Source organism: Schistocerca piceifrons, chromosome 7 (assembly GCF_021461385.2).
Source record: "Schistocerca piceifrons isolate TAMUIC-IGC-003096 chromosome 7, iqSchPice1.1, whole genome shotgun sequence".
NCBI classification, from domain to species: domain Eukaryota; kingdom Metazoa; phylum Arthropoda; class Insecta; order Orthoptera; family Acrididae; genus Schistocerca; species Schistocerca piceifrons.
This window is the reverse complement of record NC_060144.1, coordinates 478,368,437-478,385,782: the sequence shown is the minus strand read 5'-3', so window position 1 is coordinate 478,385,782 and position 17,346 is coordinate 478,368,437. Positions and strand designations below refer to the sequence as shown.

Sequence of the window (17,346 nt, the reverse complement as noted above, 5' to 3'; positions counted from 1 at the left end):
TGTAGATAATCTCCCCATTACTACTCAATACGGGAAGTGACACAAGCTACCCACTTCATATATCTGGGAGAGATAATCCAACCAACCATCAGGACTGAACTCAATAGCCAATAAAGATAGAATCTCCAGATTACAAAAAGCTTACTTGGAATCACTATATAATAAGAAATCTATTTCTGTCAACGCGAAACTAAGGGAAAGTGGCAAAAGTTGCCCACTTCAGATATATGGGAGAGATAATCCAACCATCAGGACCGAACTCATTAGCCAATAAAGATAGAATCTCCAGGTTACAAAAAGCATATAAGCTCACTAGGCATCACTATAATAAGAACTATATTTCTCTCAATGCGAAACTAAGACATTACAACACAGTAATCCTACCAGAAGCACTTTAGGCTGCAGAAACTACAGTGATTCATGGTCATACGAAGATAAGAGAGATTGAAAAGCAGGATAGAAAAATTCTGAGGAAAATATATGGACCAGTGTTTCGGGAAGGAATTTGGATGAAGAGGCCAAAAAAATGGCTCTGAGCACTGTGGGACTTAACTGCTGTGGTCATCGGTCCCCTAGAACTTAGAACTACTTAAACCTAACTAACCTAAGGACATCACACACATCCATGCCCGAGGCAATATTCGAACCTCCGACCGTAGCGGTCGCGCGGCTCCAGACTGTAGTGCCTAGAACCGCTCGGTCACTCCGGCCGTGAAGAGGCCAACTAGAGAGATTTACAAAGACATAGAAACAATAACAGACACCATTAGAAAGAGAAGAATGAAATTTTATGGAAATATCAGCAGGATGAATAAAAGCAGCCTCACAAGACAAATCTTTGAGATAGTAAACAAGAGCAAAAACAAGACAAAGTGGATTACTGAAGCAGAAGAAGACATTAAAGAACTGGGGATCACACTAGACAACATAAACAACAGAGAACAGTTTAGAAACATCATACAGAAACACACACTTAAACAAGAACTTATGGAGAACAGAACGGGAAAAAGATGGTCGGAAGAACGCAAGAGAGAACACGGTGAACGTATGAAGAGAATTTGGGAAGAACGAAGAAAGAAGAAGAAATCATGATTACTCGAGCTCAATCGCTCTCTCAAAAGGGAATAATCGAAAATAATAATAATAATAATAATAAATATTAATTGATTTCTGTTTGTGACCGGCCAGAGTGGCCGTGCGGTTCTAGGCGCTACAATCTGGAACCGAGCGACCGCTGCGGTCGCAGGTTCGAATCCTGCCTGGGGCATGGATGTGTGTGATGTCCTTAGGTTAGTTAGGTTTAATTAGTTCTAAGTTCTAGGCGACTGATGACCTCCGAAGTTAAGTCGCATAGTGCTCAGAGCCATTTGAACCATTTCTGTATTACCAGTCAATGTGTTAAATCGATAATACAGACCTATTCCACGTTGTTCACCTTAATCTTGCAAAGCGCATCAAATTATGCATTGAAAAGCACGGAGATCATGTTGAAAATAATACTTATAACTGTTAAAGTGACTAAAATGCGCTGTGTTATTATTTCTGACAATTCCCTATGTATCCAAACTTTATGGACACCCAGTAGAGACGATAATTTTCAAATGTGGTCCATATTTTTAACAAAGGATATGAGATTAAATTAAAGCCGTTATAATATAACGCAATAAGTAGAAGAAAAACAGCATTCTCGGCATTTAATAACCATCTGTAATCGTGTCTCATATTGAATAATACATTTGAGTACAGTTACTGTTGTTAATCAAGTTAATCGCCCTCTCACACAGACAACACTTCTTCAGGAAATTTCAGTGTGTCAGCTTTGGAATCGCTCAGGCCAGCAGCAATCGAAAACAGGAACAGTAGAAACGAAGTATTCCGAATATTGCCGGCTTTTAACGAACAATACTTGGCGGGGGAGCGGTCAACTTGAGCGCCCCCGTTATTTCTAGTCTGTTTGGGACATTGTAATGTAGGTAGCTTACCTGTTAATAATAAGATCTCTACATTTGCGACCCGAGAATTCGCACCACAATGTCAGTATTAGCTCCTGAGCAAAACTGTTTGGCGGTCACTGGCATGAACATATTAGATTGAAGTAAAAGATAAGGAAGATAGTAGGCGTATTTGAAAAGAAGGGGGCTTAGGTCTTTAAAAAAATGTATTCGTTTTGATTGCGTCTATTCATTTTTACTGGCGGTTTTAGTTTCCTAACAAACCTGTTTCAATTTTCCATGTAAAAGCTGTTCACTTCTAAGCACTTTTCATAACGCTGCGGTAGCATATTCAGTCCATCTGCATGAAAATAATACGCTTGGAAATTGAACTACTTGACAACAGTGGTCTTCGGTTCCACACCATCTTCAAGCTTAATATGGTAAAACAGGTCAGTCTTGTCGATAGCGCTTAAAAAAAAAAAAAAGAAAAAAAGCTCGTCCCCTTGACGTTCTTTGCTCCTTGTGTTGGTCGCGATATTCGAGCATTTACTAGACAAGTGTGTACATAGTGGTGCGTCGAGAACGAGAAATTTATACCAGCCAGAGCACCAATCCTCGATCAGATCACAGTTTTTTTATCTACATGTTGCAAACATTCATCGGTCGTGGTACTGAGCCAGCCATCCGCTTTTCGTCATGCGTATTTGTACGGCCACTTTTAACTTTCTGTCTCGTTACTAAATCCAGTAACAAGGCACAACTCCTGATGGATTAGAGCAGTTGCAGATCCTTTCGCTCAGAAAATTCGGATTACATCAGGTACTTTGCAAATGCCATGAGTATCTATTTTCGAATACATTTATTTTCCATTCGCAGTCAAACGACTACTTAATAAAATCAGTGTTTTCAAACTCTTCGTAAATAATTTATAGATGGCACTGCATTCATGCAATTTCGTAATTTTTTTCACTGTCTTCTGACAAACGTTTGGACGGACATAGGCAACATTGGCAAAAATCTTGAAAAGTTCTTGAACAATTTACTTAAGATTTTTACATAATACTTTAATAAACATTTGTATGGACATGTTTTAATGTACGTAGCTATATATGTACTAATATGTAAGGACAAGGCGTTGTTCGACGTTGTTACCAGAAATCTCGAAATGTTCGTGACCGATTCACTTCAAATTTTTACACGATACTTTACGAACCGTTCGAACAGATGGAGGCTACATATTTTTAAATTATGTACTGTACATAAATATATGTGTTATACATGAGAAAAAGACATTGTTAGGAAAAATCTCGAAAAATTCTTTATCTAATTACTTCAAATTTGGACGGTCCTAGACTGTATACAGTAGGCAAACGTTGTTGGCAAAAATCTCGAAAAGTTCTTGTTCGATTTGCTTAAAATTTTTGCACATTGCTCCAATAAACCTTCAGTTAGTCATAGGCTACAAAGTTTTTTAAACAACTCTGTACATGTTTTCTGTTAAAAATGGCACCGAGGGAAGAAGATGTTTCGTTATGCAGTTCTCTGCTGTGAAAACGTGTGGTTTATTTTTCTTTGTTGCTGTCAATATTAACTACGATATCAGGGCATTTAAACCATTAGACATATTATGTCTCCTATATATATTATTTCTCCTTGTATATAATTTTAAACAAAATTTGCACTCACAACAATGTGCTGTTTCGTTTTATTGCTCGTAGTCGGTTTCAAAAGAAAACAGGAGTGTTATATTAACAACTTACCGGCTTACGGTTACAGTATAACTATGGAATCTGAAACATCGGAAACTTTGTAATCCTACATAGACGCAGATTAAAACCATGTGAAATTTTGTAGTTGAAGCTACTATCCTCACAGATCCAGCAGCCGCAGATGTTTCTCTCGTACCCCGTATACCAATGATCCAACCGATTTACCGAGCGACTTCAATTTCTAATAAATGTTTCCTTTGTAACATCAAAAAACAAGGCTAAGATTAAGAGAGAGGGTGGGAGAAGAAGTGGACGGAGAGGGGACAGGAAATGAACATAAAGAGGGAAAAGGAGGAGATCGACAGAGGGAGGGGGGCGGAGGAGAACAACAGAGAGTGAGAGGAGAAGTTGATGGACAGATAAAGGGGGAAGAGGAGGAAACGAACAAAGAGGTGGACAGACAGAAGGGGAGAAACGGAGATGAGGACGGACATCCAATTCCCTTACGTATTTGGCAATTGCGATGCATTCCCGTGTTCGCTAGTACTTGAATATAAGGAAACTGTTCTTACTTTTACAGTGCCCCTCAAATTTCCGTGTACAAAGCATTTTTTAAACTACTGAATTCGCGGTTTAATAAGATCGTAACATAATTCACCAGTGGCTCAGTTTCGCTCTATTTCTGCACGACTTGGTACGAATACCGTTATTTATTAGTCGAACTACTCTTCGCTATGAAAATAAAATTTCGCATATTATTTATCCGTCAGTGAACATGCCCTTCGTGAAACAGAAACTCTTCTAAAACAGAACAATTATCGACAGATCTGCGTTCGTCTGCTCTTTTCTGTTATTATCAGCCTTTTCACGGCATTTGCAGTGTCTGCAAATGGTGAGCGAGCGTTCGCTGATAGCCGACCACGCATTCCTTTGGCCGTATACCCATCCTGGCGTAAAATATCGACAGGTGGTTAGCCTGGCAGGTTGTACGCCGGGCTTGATAATTCACAGCTTCCCGCAGAATAAGAAGTACGAGCATGTCCCGGAAAGGGCAGGACAGTCTCCGCTTGTCTCGTGCACTGGCTTCGTTATTACGTTCTTCACAGGGCCTTGGCTTCCAAATTACACGCACATATTGCGTGAGTAGGCTCGGTATCAATAGCAAGTGGTATGCCGCAGAAATATTATAGCTGTGTAAATGATGGTCATGTTGTTAGCTACTCAGGTTAATTTTTCGTCGTTTGCTACGTCATTAGAAACTGAGGACTGAAATAATTTATCGGTGATCGGAGAAGGGAATAACTACTGCCTTAGTGTCTGAACTATCGTGGGTTTTTTTTTTTTTTTTTTCGTGAAATGACTGAGCTTTCAATAGCCGAGTCAGGAACTTTGACACTCAAGTTGTGAGCTTCAGAATGCAATACTGCAAAAATTCACGGTAGTGAAATTTTTCTCGTTCTCGAAATTTGACAGTGCCTTTTCCTGTAGCGACATAATTTGTCTCGTAAATTGACAGTATTGATGTAGGATGCAAATTTGGTAACATTATTTGCTGTATAAGCTGACAGCATTGATGTAGGATATACATCCAGAACTAATGAAACACTTACACCCGTCCTTAGGACTACAGGACAGATCCGAGTGACTGTACGTTCAGTCACGTGTACCTTGTTGTTACAAGAGAATATCACGACAGATTTATCGCCCCATATCTTTAGATTAAATAAGTGTGGAGATGATAAAGGCAGCTGGACCTACTGGGTTACAGTGGTTATAGAGATTGTTAAAACGCATATGAACTCAAAAGTGTTTGCCTGAAGAACGGAGGAATTGAGTAATTATTCCACTGTTCAAGAAGGGACACAGAAAAGTATGGGTTAACTATGGAGGGATCACAATAGCATCACAAATAGCAAAAGTAATGGAGAATGAGGGATAGATTGGAAGGCCAGTTAGAAGAGGAGGGATATGGTTTTTGACAAGGTAGATCAACAGTGGACCCAATCTTGAGTGTGAGGCAGTTGATGCATAGACATTGGGAGTACAGGAAAGGTCTGTTGATGACATTTCCTGACGTACAAGAGGACCACGGCAATCGGATTTTTGTATTTTTTTAATATTTATGGTGCGTAAAGTTCAGAATTGATCCCAAAGAAGATCGATGCAACACTCAAAATTCTCGAGAAAATCGGCTCTGAAGTTTTCCGACCGTTTCTAAATGCTAAACTGAAGTGGTATTCTTTCGGCAAGCTTAGTGACTATGTGGTAGAGAGCTCACCCGATTCGCTGGGAGCTTGGGTTCTAATCCTGGAGGAATAAATTTTTAAACAAAGGAGCATGTCTCGTGAGCGTTTACGTTAAGTGTCAAATACAAAAAGATGAAATAAATTTAATTTATAATTTTCTAAAGTTATACATTATTGATCAACAATGTTTGATAAAAAGATCGGTAATTAAGAATTTTTGTTTGCGATGAAAACTGGTTTTTTGTATATAATAAGAAATAAGAAGACGGCATTTTTCATAAAAATGGAAGCTGTGTTAATTTAGCCTGTTTTTATGAACTTTATGTTGGAATAACGCAGGTAATTGAACTGAACAAAAAAAAGTAATGACCGAAATGAGATTTGATGAAGCGATTACGCTTCACGGAAATGTTCGTAGAACATGCACCTTTCTTTAAAAATTTCGTTCCGCCTGGAATCGAACTCACGCACCCGAAACAGCGAGCAAGCAGTCTACCACAACGCCACACTGCTCGTCGAAAAATATGTATATTAAACATCATTGGAACTCATCAAAGTCGATTTTCTCGAGAACTTTTGAGAGTTACATCGAATTGTTTTGGGAGATGTATAACTTCACGTAATATAAAAAATTACAAAAATCCGATTGCCGTGTGGTCCCGTTGTTAGTGAAGGCTTAGTGTCCCCAGAGAAAAGGTTTAGGTAACCTTGGAGAGAAAGGGAAACAAAACCAGCAACTGAAGTTCTTAAAGCAACTATGAAAAATTTTTCACCTGTGTCCAGATCCAAGTTGCGAGAATTGATCGGTTTAGGAATGTTATAACCTTTAGACAAGTATGTGTGGTGTCAGTATTATTATCTATAGTCGTGATGGATGAAATAGTGGAAGAGACGAAGAAGCTCGTAGAGGAAGAATGATGACGTCATTGCTGTTTACAATGATATTGTGGTGTGGGGAACTAACAGTAGGGATGTCCAAGAACAAATCAATATCTTAAATGAAAAAAATAAAAAATCCAGCAATACGGAATGCAATGCAGTGGGTAGAAAAGCAAGAATACGGTAGTAACCAGAGGAGACAGAGTAGGCAAGGGACAATTTAATATTAAAGGACAAGATATTGAAATTGTGGATAACTTTAAACGTCTAGGAAGTGTGGTAATGGAGATTTAGGATGGAGGCAGAAGTTAGCAAAGCGGTGCAACAGAACAATGCGTTTTAGCAATGTGTGAGAGGCTCTCTTCGTGTTGCTCAAACGTCTCTGATTTGAATGATGAAACACTGCACTATGTACGTATTTTTCTTATGTTTGGCGCTAGGCGATTCGAGAATTTGTCATTGGTGAGTGCAAATATTTACTTACGTGTTATGTGCGATCTTTGTATGTGTGTTTTTCCTCTGTTCCACTGTGCTGTGTCGTCTTTTTGATGTAAGAAGGTGCTGTGCGTCCTCCACAGTGTCGAAAAGCACACACCCTGTGTGAAATTTTACAAACGGTATGATTAATAATTTGCGTGTGTGTGGTTTTCTGCATAATGTAGGACGTACAGTGCCTTATTACGTGAAAAAGACGACTTTATTGGAAGGGAGGCAGAACAACGCAGAAAATAGATACTTGGGTAAATATTTGATCATGACAATGAGAAATTCTCGAAACGCGTCTTGTAAACATGAGAAAATACTTAATAGGAGCAGTGTTTCAGTGTTTAAGTAATTAATTACACAGGTGCAGGCTTTCCAAAAACATCATTTATAATGAATGAAATTGAGTCAAATATTTCTGCTTCCCATTTTTGAGCATCACTTCTTGGAGCAGCAGTGATCCAGGAAATTAACTGAAAAAGTTGTGAATTATTCCTGACACCACTTTCTTCGTTAATATCCTGTTTTTTTTTACTATTTTGATTATATGCATATCGTGTAAAATTTGATAAGATTGTCTCATTGATTTTGGTAACACAAATTTTGTTGCTAATTGACAATACATAGAAGGTAATTAGTACCAATGTTAATAGACTGATGACCTCAGAAGTTAAGTCCCGCAGTGCTCAGAGCCATTTGAACCATTTTTGAATCAATGTTAATAAACTACAATGCAGTAAATGCCCAAACATTACAAATGCTGGAAATTATCCGATTGCAAGAAAAACTGTTGCATATTTAGTTGCTAGGGAGTGGCTCCAGTGCGTCCTGTGGTTATGAATCTGTTATGCAACTTAATTCCACTAATGTATGTGTAATAGTCGAAGTTATTGTGTGCATGTCATTAACGGCAATGAGTAACGTTTGTGAGCCAACGTTATCCGCTCTTATCCTATCCTTTTATACAATAGAGTAAGTTATTCATTTTGTAAGTGAATCTAACAGCGGATAGTGAGATCCTTTTACTTTCAATACCCAAGGATTCATGTAATATATTATACAACACATTTCTGCAGAAAAATCCCTAAAGTGAATAAAATCACAGAAGGATGCATTAAATTTTCAAATGGATAAGATGTACCCTCTCTTCAGCTTGCAAGCAAGAACCTAGTATGTACTTATTTTCTTCAACGATACTGCGATACGGAACACAAAAATATTTGCGCATGCACAGGCTTATCTCTTTGGAGCGAGGTTATTAAACGCGTTGGAGTCACTAGAAGAAATTCCTCTGGTGGTCGAAACTAGTTGTAACCATCCAATGGCCGCCACTCGGAACAACTTTAGGCCAGTCAAAAACCGCTGGAACTGGGTGAAAATATCTCCTTGGACTCGTTCGCGTGACTCCAACAGCTGCAACCGTTACTCGAACGAGCCTATTATTTAACGTATAGGCATTTCAGCAAGTTAGAATTTGGAGCAGAATGTAGGCATTCTCATTGACCGTTTCCTTCTTATAGCGCTTCTGTGAGCCTCTGTCTGCTGGCAGGGCATTAAGAACTGTTTCTGAAACGGACGCTGAATACACCACCCGTCACTGGGGAAATACCTACCCTTAAAATCCACCTTGAAGGATCCAGTCACAGCCCATTCAGGTCTGGAGGAAAACCCGGCCCATCTGCTCCAGGCCGAAGCAAGCCCCGTTCATACAGAAACACGATTCTCTCGTAGACAACGGCTAAAGAAAGGGCACACAGGCACGGCCAAGGAATGATATGTTACATTGTGACCTGAGGTAGTGAGTTTAAAGAATAGCAATCTTTAAGTGTGTGTTTGTGATAGTATGGAGGAGTATCGTTGTGGATACTGTCAGTCAGTAATATATATCGAAAACTGTTCATGACATCTCCTCCAATGCGCCGAAGATTATTTTTTGTTAGTAAATTTGCTGTTTTAGTCTCTAACTTGATAACGATTACCTGATTCGTTTCGAACGGCAAACAGAAAACACGCGTTTAAGAACGTTCTTGTTAAACTTGAAGTGGTAATTTTGAGATTTTCTAGTAAATGTTCGTAATGGGCTACACTGGGCAGTGTAGGACGACAGAGTACAGGTTACGTCCGTGCATAGAAGTAACGAAGGGACCACGGAAAGTTGTGACTGTGAATAGTCAGTAAATAATAGAAGAGAAAATCGAATAGCGGGCAAGCAGAACGACTTTTATTTACACACAGAAACAGGTATTAGATACTACGAATATGTTCAGAAAAACTTATTTATCAGCACTTTTAATATAAATGGAAAGGTTCGTAGTATTTTTTGCAGTAGGTGGCTTGTTCCTTGGATGGTGTGTTTTATGAAAACTTTACTAGCAGCTGCATTGGCTGTGAATTCCAATCAATATGAGTAGTTTAAATGTATTCATCTTGTGTCGTAAATGGGTCAAGCTTTTAGCAACATACATTTATGCCTTTATCTTCATTCACAAATGTTTCACCACAGTTGCGGTATCTTCAGTGTTGTTTTTTTTTTAGTATAAGTGTAAAAGTTCTGTCAGTTTTGCTGTATTGTATCTTACGTTTAGATTTCATTTTGTTATTTCCTTGACTGCCTCCCCATCTCACCCACAGATCCGTGATGAATGCAGTATGCCATGAGCAACAAAGTTATATTCAGATAATTTGTATGAAGCAAAAAATTGGTGTGAAATTATAACATTGGGGAAAAAATCTTATTGGGAGACGAAAGCGTTAGTGTTTGTCAACATTGGCACTCAGTGTAGTTGTAGTGAAACAACTCTCAGCGTGTCTTGGAACATGTTTGAGTGACATGAAATATATTCGCAGATGCGAATATGGACGACAGTCGGCTGTATAATGTCGTGGTGACAGTGAAAATTTGTGCAGGTCCGACTCGAACCCGTATTTCCCTTTTATGACGAGCGGTCACCTTACCATCAGGCATCCGAGCACTATTCAGGTCCAGACCCAAACTTCCATATGTCGTCAGACATTTGGCTTTAACCTGCACTCGCGCATTCATTACGTGTATACCCCTACAAGGTAGGCATTTTAATTAAAGTTGCCTGCCCGGTGTCGACGGATAAATACGATATTTCACTGCCTATGCTGTTAAGAAGTACGATGCAATGTTCCTCATGGTACTTGTGAACAACTCAGGTACTGCATTATAGTATGTCTGGATGAAATCAAACCTGTTTTATTGCAAGGTGGAGCTTGTGAATCACATTTTCTATAACAACGGGCATAGAGTTTAAAATTCGGGGAAGACGTTATGCATCTTGATGTAAAACAGATTTGGACCGTCGTCTCGTTACAGAACATCAAGGGCTGCCTCGTGTCAAGTAATTTCAGTTTTCTGTCACCCGTGCCTGAAAGAGAGTGACATCTTCCCGCTAACTCGACATTTTAATCGCACCTCAAGATAGTGAACCTGTATACGCAACTACTTCCCCCGCTTCGTTACCGCCTATGTCTACAAATTACTAAGATTCTAATGAAGTGGAGCGCTGCATCTTTACGTAAAGCCCGGCTCGCCAAACGAAAACTGGTTTCCAGAACAGAATAATCAGGTAATTAATCGGATGTGCGATCGTTGATCTGTTCCTAGTGACCTTCAGTTCGTTGCCACCAACTGCTGGTGTGTCCCTGGTGCGTAGGAACTCGAAAGCGTGCCACAAATGCATTGTTCCTGTGACATGTGCGAGCCAATAAGGTTGATATTTTATTCAGAAATGTGTTGAAAGTAAAAAGGAAAAAGACATTAGAAACACTAGAGTCTTCTTCATCAACAGGGTCATTCCAAGTCAAATCAACCAATTTTACTACAAGATTTGACCCATGACCTCTCAGATTTATATGAATTTTTTTTCAGGTAATGTACCCACTAACACTAGTTTAAATATGAAATTTCAAATTTTTCTGACCTTTGGTTTTTGAGTTTCAAGAGTTTAAAACTCAAAAAAACCTCTGTTTCTGATCAATTGATGATTTTTTTAAATGCTGGAGCTCAAAAACTACACAACCTAGAGAGCTCAAACTTGCACCATTGTTTTCCTCTAAAAATTCCCTTCAGTTTGATATGTAACATGACTATGCTACCTAAATCTGAAAATTTTAAACTATTCCAAAAAAACATTTTTTGAAATGTCCAAAATACGTACCCTCGGATTTTTTAAATAAAAATTATATGTGTTGTCCAGTCTAACTGACCACATGCATGCAAAATTTCAAGATGGGAACTCAATGGGTTCTTGTATAAAATAATATTTTACTACCGCAATACACACTAGTGAGGTGAAAAGCAGACTATTTCTAGGCTATGAATACTAAGGTAGGCCTATGTGATTCTAACAGACTTAAATTATTATGTTAGCCTTTTTATGCAGCATTACCCTCTTATTTTTTGTTAAATCATTAAATGAAATAATGTTGTTTTAATTTAATTTTCATGATTATTTTAACTATGCATCAGATGGAAGTGAACACATTTTAATTGGTAATATACGTGCTACAAGTTAAAATTTTGAATAAAGCCACTCACCTTCATCCTTAGTTGTAAATGGCAGAGATTATCTTTTTTTTGGTTTTCCAGTGTTATTTGTAATCATTTACAACAAGTTCCCATAGCTGTTGCTGGATTCGCTGTTTGTAAAAGAGTATTTCATGGGACATCTAATATATCTCTTGGTTGTGGATAGTAGAAAGACTGGGCTGGACCCTTTGGGTGTAAAAAAAATTATTTGGTACATGTCTTTGTATTTTTCTTCAATGCATGCTACCCACCAAGAGTCATCATATGCTACTGTTACAAAACCAGCAGCAATATGTTCCATATGTGACGGTGTTATTTGGTTCCATGTTGTCACATATTCAAGAGACTCATCCAGACTAAAACAATAAGGCTTGACAGTATGGTTCAAATGGCTCTGAGCACTATGCGACTTAACTTCTGAGGTCATCAGTCGCCTAGAACTTAGAACTAATTAAACCTAACTAACCTACGGACATCACACACATCCATGCCCGAGGCAAGATTCGAACCTGCGACCGTAGCGGTCGCTCGGCTCCAGACTAGCGCCCAGAACCGGACGGCCACTCCGGCCGGCTCGCTTGACAGTAATTTGACACTCTGTGCACAGTTTATATGAGTGAAACTTTTGTGTTCCCACAATTGCTTTTGATTCACTAAACCGAGGAAGTATGTATTCTTTGGTCAGTTCATAGTCCTCTGTTGTGCAATATTCAAAGTCTATGTTTTTTATGTTTTCCATGGCAAATACATAAAGTGAATTGGGTGTTAAGATTTGTTGGTCATATGCCCTTTGTAAGCTGGCTTTAGCAGCTAGCCGCTTAACAGTTCTGTCAAGGCCATTGCATGCACTCTTGCCATGGGATGTTTCAAAGAACTCCCACTCTGCCTCAACTTCAAAATCAGTTTTACGCAAACACAAATTAAGGAAGTTTTTCTATTTTTATATTGTGCAGCGCTGCCATCAGAAAAGTAAGTAATCTTTTTAAGTGGAAAAGGCAAGGTTTGCTTTATGATTTCTAGCAGTTTTTTCTGGAATACATAGAAAGCAACTGTATTATGTTTCAGGCAATCTGATATGAAGACATACTGCAGATGTTTTAGTTTTCCGTCCCATTTATAGTATATGATGAAAGGATGCAGTGTAGCTTGGGTGGTAGTCTAGTGGAATGATATCTTGTACTACGAAAGAGTAGTTTTCTGCAAAATCACAGTTGACTACTACATGGCCTTCAGTTTAAATTGTCCTTGATTTCACTGTAGTATTCTTTCTGCTGACTAGCTATAAGTGAATGAGTTTTTACCTTCATTAGAGTGTCCAAAAACTCATCCATAAAGTCATCAGTACTTTTTACTACAGTTTCCGTCAAACACCTACCTACAGTTACCCAGTTTTTGTAGGTAACTTGATCAATCATAAAGTCAGTGAACTTTGCATTCAATAGATCTTTAAGTCTATAGACACCAGGACATTCTTTACAACTATCAATAAAACATTGTTGTGACGGTGGATTGCACATCATCTTGACTAGGCAGGAATGAAAGATTTCAAAGCAGTTTTATCTCCATCCAAAACAAAATTTTGCATCTTAGGACCATTCATCATTAGCTTAATGTTTTGATGTAAGGTCTTAAATTCGCAAAACTTGGAAAACCAAGTTTGTTTGCAGGGATCTTTTCCTTAAATAATTGGTGTATTTCTTGCAAATTTGCCAACACTAGCCTCTTTTGAACCTGGATCTTTCCATCTTTATTTCTTATTGTCACATTAATGACATGTTGTTAGGTTTTATCATGTTTAACTTGTAGGAAATGAAAATATAATACTTAATATTACTTCTAAATAAATTAAGTTTCTTCTGATGCTTTGTACAACATCTAGAATACAAACAAACAAAAAAAAAGATCGTGTGTTGCTTAAAGAAAAACACTACATAACTAAACATCTGCAACACAGATCTTTTCATTAAATGGTGACTTCAAACAAGACCAAAGAAAGAAATGCTTTTATAGACAATTGAATAGCACATTTCATATTGCCTATTATAATCCATGGTAGGACTGGCTGGTATACCAAAGGAGCATAAAATTGCACCCGTTACATCAAGGTGGCCATAAGTGGGGTATGGCCAAAACTAGAGCCATGACCCTACATGAAAATTTCACGTTTTTTATAATAAAAAGTGAATGTTGTATAAAATCGTAAGATTCTTAAGTTATTTTTTTTATATTTTATTCTCGCATGTAAAATATCATTTAATGAATTAACAAACAATAAGAGGGTAATGTTGCATAAAAAGGCTAACATAATAATTTAAGTTTGTTACATTTACATTGGCCTACCTTAGTATTCATATCCTAGAAATAGTATGTTTTTCACCTCATTAGTGTGTATTGTGGTAGTAAAATATTATTTTATACAAGAATCCATTGAGATCCCATCTTGACATTTTGCATGCATGTGGTCAGTTAGACTGGACAACACATACAATTTTTATAGAAAAATCCGAGGGTATGGATTTTGGAAATTTCAAAAAATGTTTTTTTTGGAATAGTTTAAAATTTTCAGATTTAGGTAGCATAGTCATGTTACATATCAAATTGAAGGGAATTTTTAGAGGAAAACAATGGTGCAAGTTTGAGCTCTCTAGGCAGTATAGTTTTTGAGCTACAGAATTTTAAAACAATTATCGATTGATCAAAAACAGGTTTTTTATTTTTAAACCCTTGAAACTCAAAAGCCAAAGTTCAGAAAAATTTCAAATTTCAAATTTAAACTAGTGTTTGTGGGTACATTACCTGAAAAAAATTCATCCAAATCTGAGATATCAAGGTTCAGACTGTTAGTTGATTTGATATGGAATGACCCAACAGAAGTACTGATTTCTATGGACTCCAGACAGCCTGATTAGTGAGCTATCGGCAGCGTTCCACAGAAAATTTTTGTGACAGGTGTAAAGTTTACACTACGGAAAAGGTACTAAGTTTTAAAGGCAATTTTGTACACTGCGTCAGCGGCCTTACCGCAGTGGTAACACCGGTTCCCGTCAGATCACTGAAGTTGATTCCTGTCGGGCTTGATTAGCACTTGGATGGGTGACCGTCTGGGTCTGCCGTGTGCTGTTGGCAAGCAGGGTGCATTCAGCCCTTGTGAGGCCAATTAAGGAGCTACTTGATGGACAAGTAGTAGCTCCCATCACAAGAACTACCAACGACTGGGAGAGCAGTGTACTGACCACGTGCCCCTCCATATCTGCATCCAATGACGCCTATCGGTGAGGATGACACGGCGTTCGGTCGGTGCCGTTGGACCTTCCGAGGCCTGGAGTTCTTTTGTTTCTTTTTTTTTTATACGGTCTACAAGTTTTCAGAACACGCCAGGCATTGCTGGAATTACAGCCCTAACTCAGCAAAGGTCTGCACTTCGAAACATTGATACCTGACCCCTAGAGAGAAGTTCTGTGGGCGTTTCGGGATTCGAACACGAGCCTTTTACATGCTAGGAACTGCTAGTTTTTACCTGTTTTCATATGTTGTGAAGCTTAACGAGACGTTCCGAATTTGTTGCACTACCATATACTGTATATTACGATAAAAACTTGATAGGAAGATGATTAATCGTAATAAACAAAGCCAATAGTTTTACTTCCAGCCGCCAACTTTATTATCTCTCGAATCATACTTTTGTAACAAGTTCGCTGTCAGTAAAATAGTTGGACGTATTTCCACAATAGTTGTCTTCTGAATTGTCAGGCATCTCCACTTATATTCTGTTTTAAACAGTCTCCCATGCCAGCTTTTCACTTCATGGTAAAAAAGAAGAAGTAAAATCCAACACATTTAATCTTGAACTGTTTTATTCCATAATGTTTGTTTTTTCAATGTCATCTTAGAGAAAGTAATAAGGGAATGTTGGCAACAAGAGAGGGTTGGAGTACAGATGTATGAGAATTTCAATTGTCGCGCATGATTTAGTACTACCAAGTGAATCAAACCCTGAGTCGAAATAAATGTATCAGAATATGGACTACTACGCACAGAAGGTTGGGTTCAAGGTGAATCAGTTCTGATTGGTTCAAATGGCTCGGAGCACTATGGGACTTAACATCTATGGTCATCAGTCACCTAGAACTTAGAACTACTTAAACCTAACTAACCTAAGGACATCACACAACACCCAGTCATCACGAGGCAGAGAAAATCCCTAACCCCGCCGGGAATCGAACCCGGGCGCGGGAAGCGAGAACGCTACCGCACGACCACGAGCTGCGGACGAATCAGTACTAAACGGAGTTAATGCAGTTGGGAAGAAGACAAGAGCAGGGACGATTTGGTGAGATAGATGGCACTAGGTTCAAGAAAGTTCACCATTTCATATGCTTGGGATCTTGGTTTATTAGTGACAACAGCAAGAAAACGGACATCAAGGAAAGAATAATAGTGGTAATGAAGTGCATGTATTCCTTCAGGGAGGCGCTCACCTCAAAATCAGTATCAGCGAACACTAAGATGACGATCTACAACACAGTGCTATACACAGCAGTCATGTACAGTTCATAAACGTTGAATATGACTAAACGAGAAAAGAAAAAGCTGTTAATATTCGGATGAAGAGTAATGAGGAAGATACGGGGACCAATCTTATAAATATACCCTTTTATTGTGTACTCTTCTTTTTCTTCCTCTCGGATGGGTCAACTAAGAACCACTTGCCGATTTCAGTTCCTTGCTCCGTGTTTTTCTTTTCTTCGAACATTCTGTCAGTCGTTCACTATCTTCTTCCTGTCTTCTGGACGCTTCAGACAAGTTTTATCACTGTTCTACCTTGCAATACTTCCATATTCAGTAGTTTTTCCCTGAACACTTCCATCAGTCGTTTCTTCAGTTTTTGTATTATGTATTTATAATTCAATTTTTAGCGCTTCAATCCATATTTCTGCTGACTTTTTATTCCCCAGATATTTGGAGATCTTTTTGGATAATCTATTGTTTTGCACTCGATGGAAATGTCCAAAAATACCAGTTTTATTTTTCTCCTTACGTCTTGTATGTTTTCTGTGTTTTGATAAATTTCATCATTCGTAATTTCCATCCTTCCATAGATTTTTCGTAGATCTAATACACTGAAGAGCCAAAGAAACTGGTACACCTGGCTAATATCGTGTAGGTCCACCGCGAGCACGCAGAAGGGCTGCAGCACGATGTGACGTGAACGCGACTAATGTCTGAAGTAGTGCTGGAGGGAACGAACACCATGAATCCTGCGGGGCTGTCCATAAATCCGTAAGAGTATAAGGGGGTGGAGATCTTTTCTGAACAGCACGTTACAAGACATCAGAGATACACTCAGCAATGTTAATGTTTTGCGATTTTGGTGGCTATCGGATGTTTAAACTCAGAGTCACTCTGTAGCAAATTCTGGACGTGTGGAGTATCGCATTGTCCTGCTGGAATTACCCAATTCCGTCGGAATGCACAGTGGACACGAATGGATGCAGATGATCAGACAGGATTCTGAAGTACGTGTCATCTGTCACTGTCGT

General features: G+C 38.6%; 1 protein-coding gene and 1 pseudogene across 1 annotated transcript in view; both read left to right on the top strand.

The window, feature by feature from the left end:
* Positions 1-17,346, top strand: part of LOC124709032 (neurogenic protein mastermind-like) — a 365,469-nt gene that overhangs the window by 57,262 nt on the left and 290,861 nt on the right. The window lies entirely within an intron of this gene.
* Positions 14,814-14,932, top strand: LOC124709378 (annotated as a pseudogene).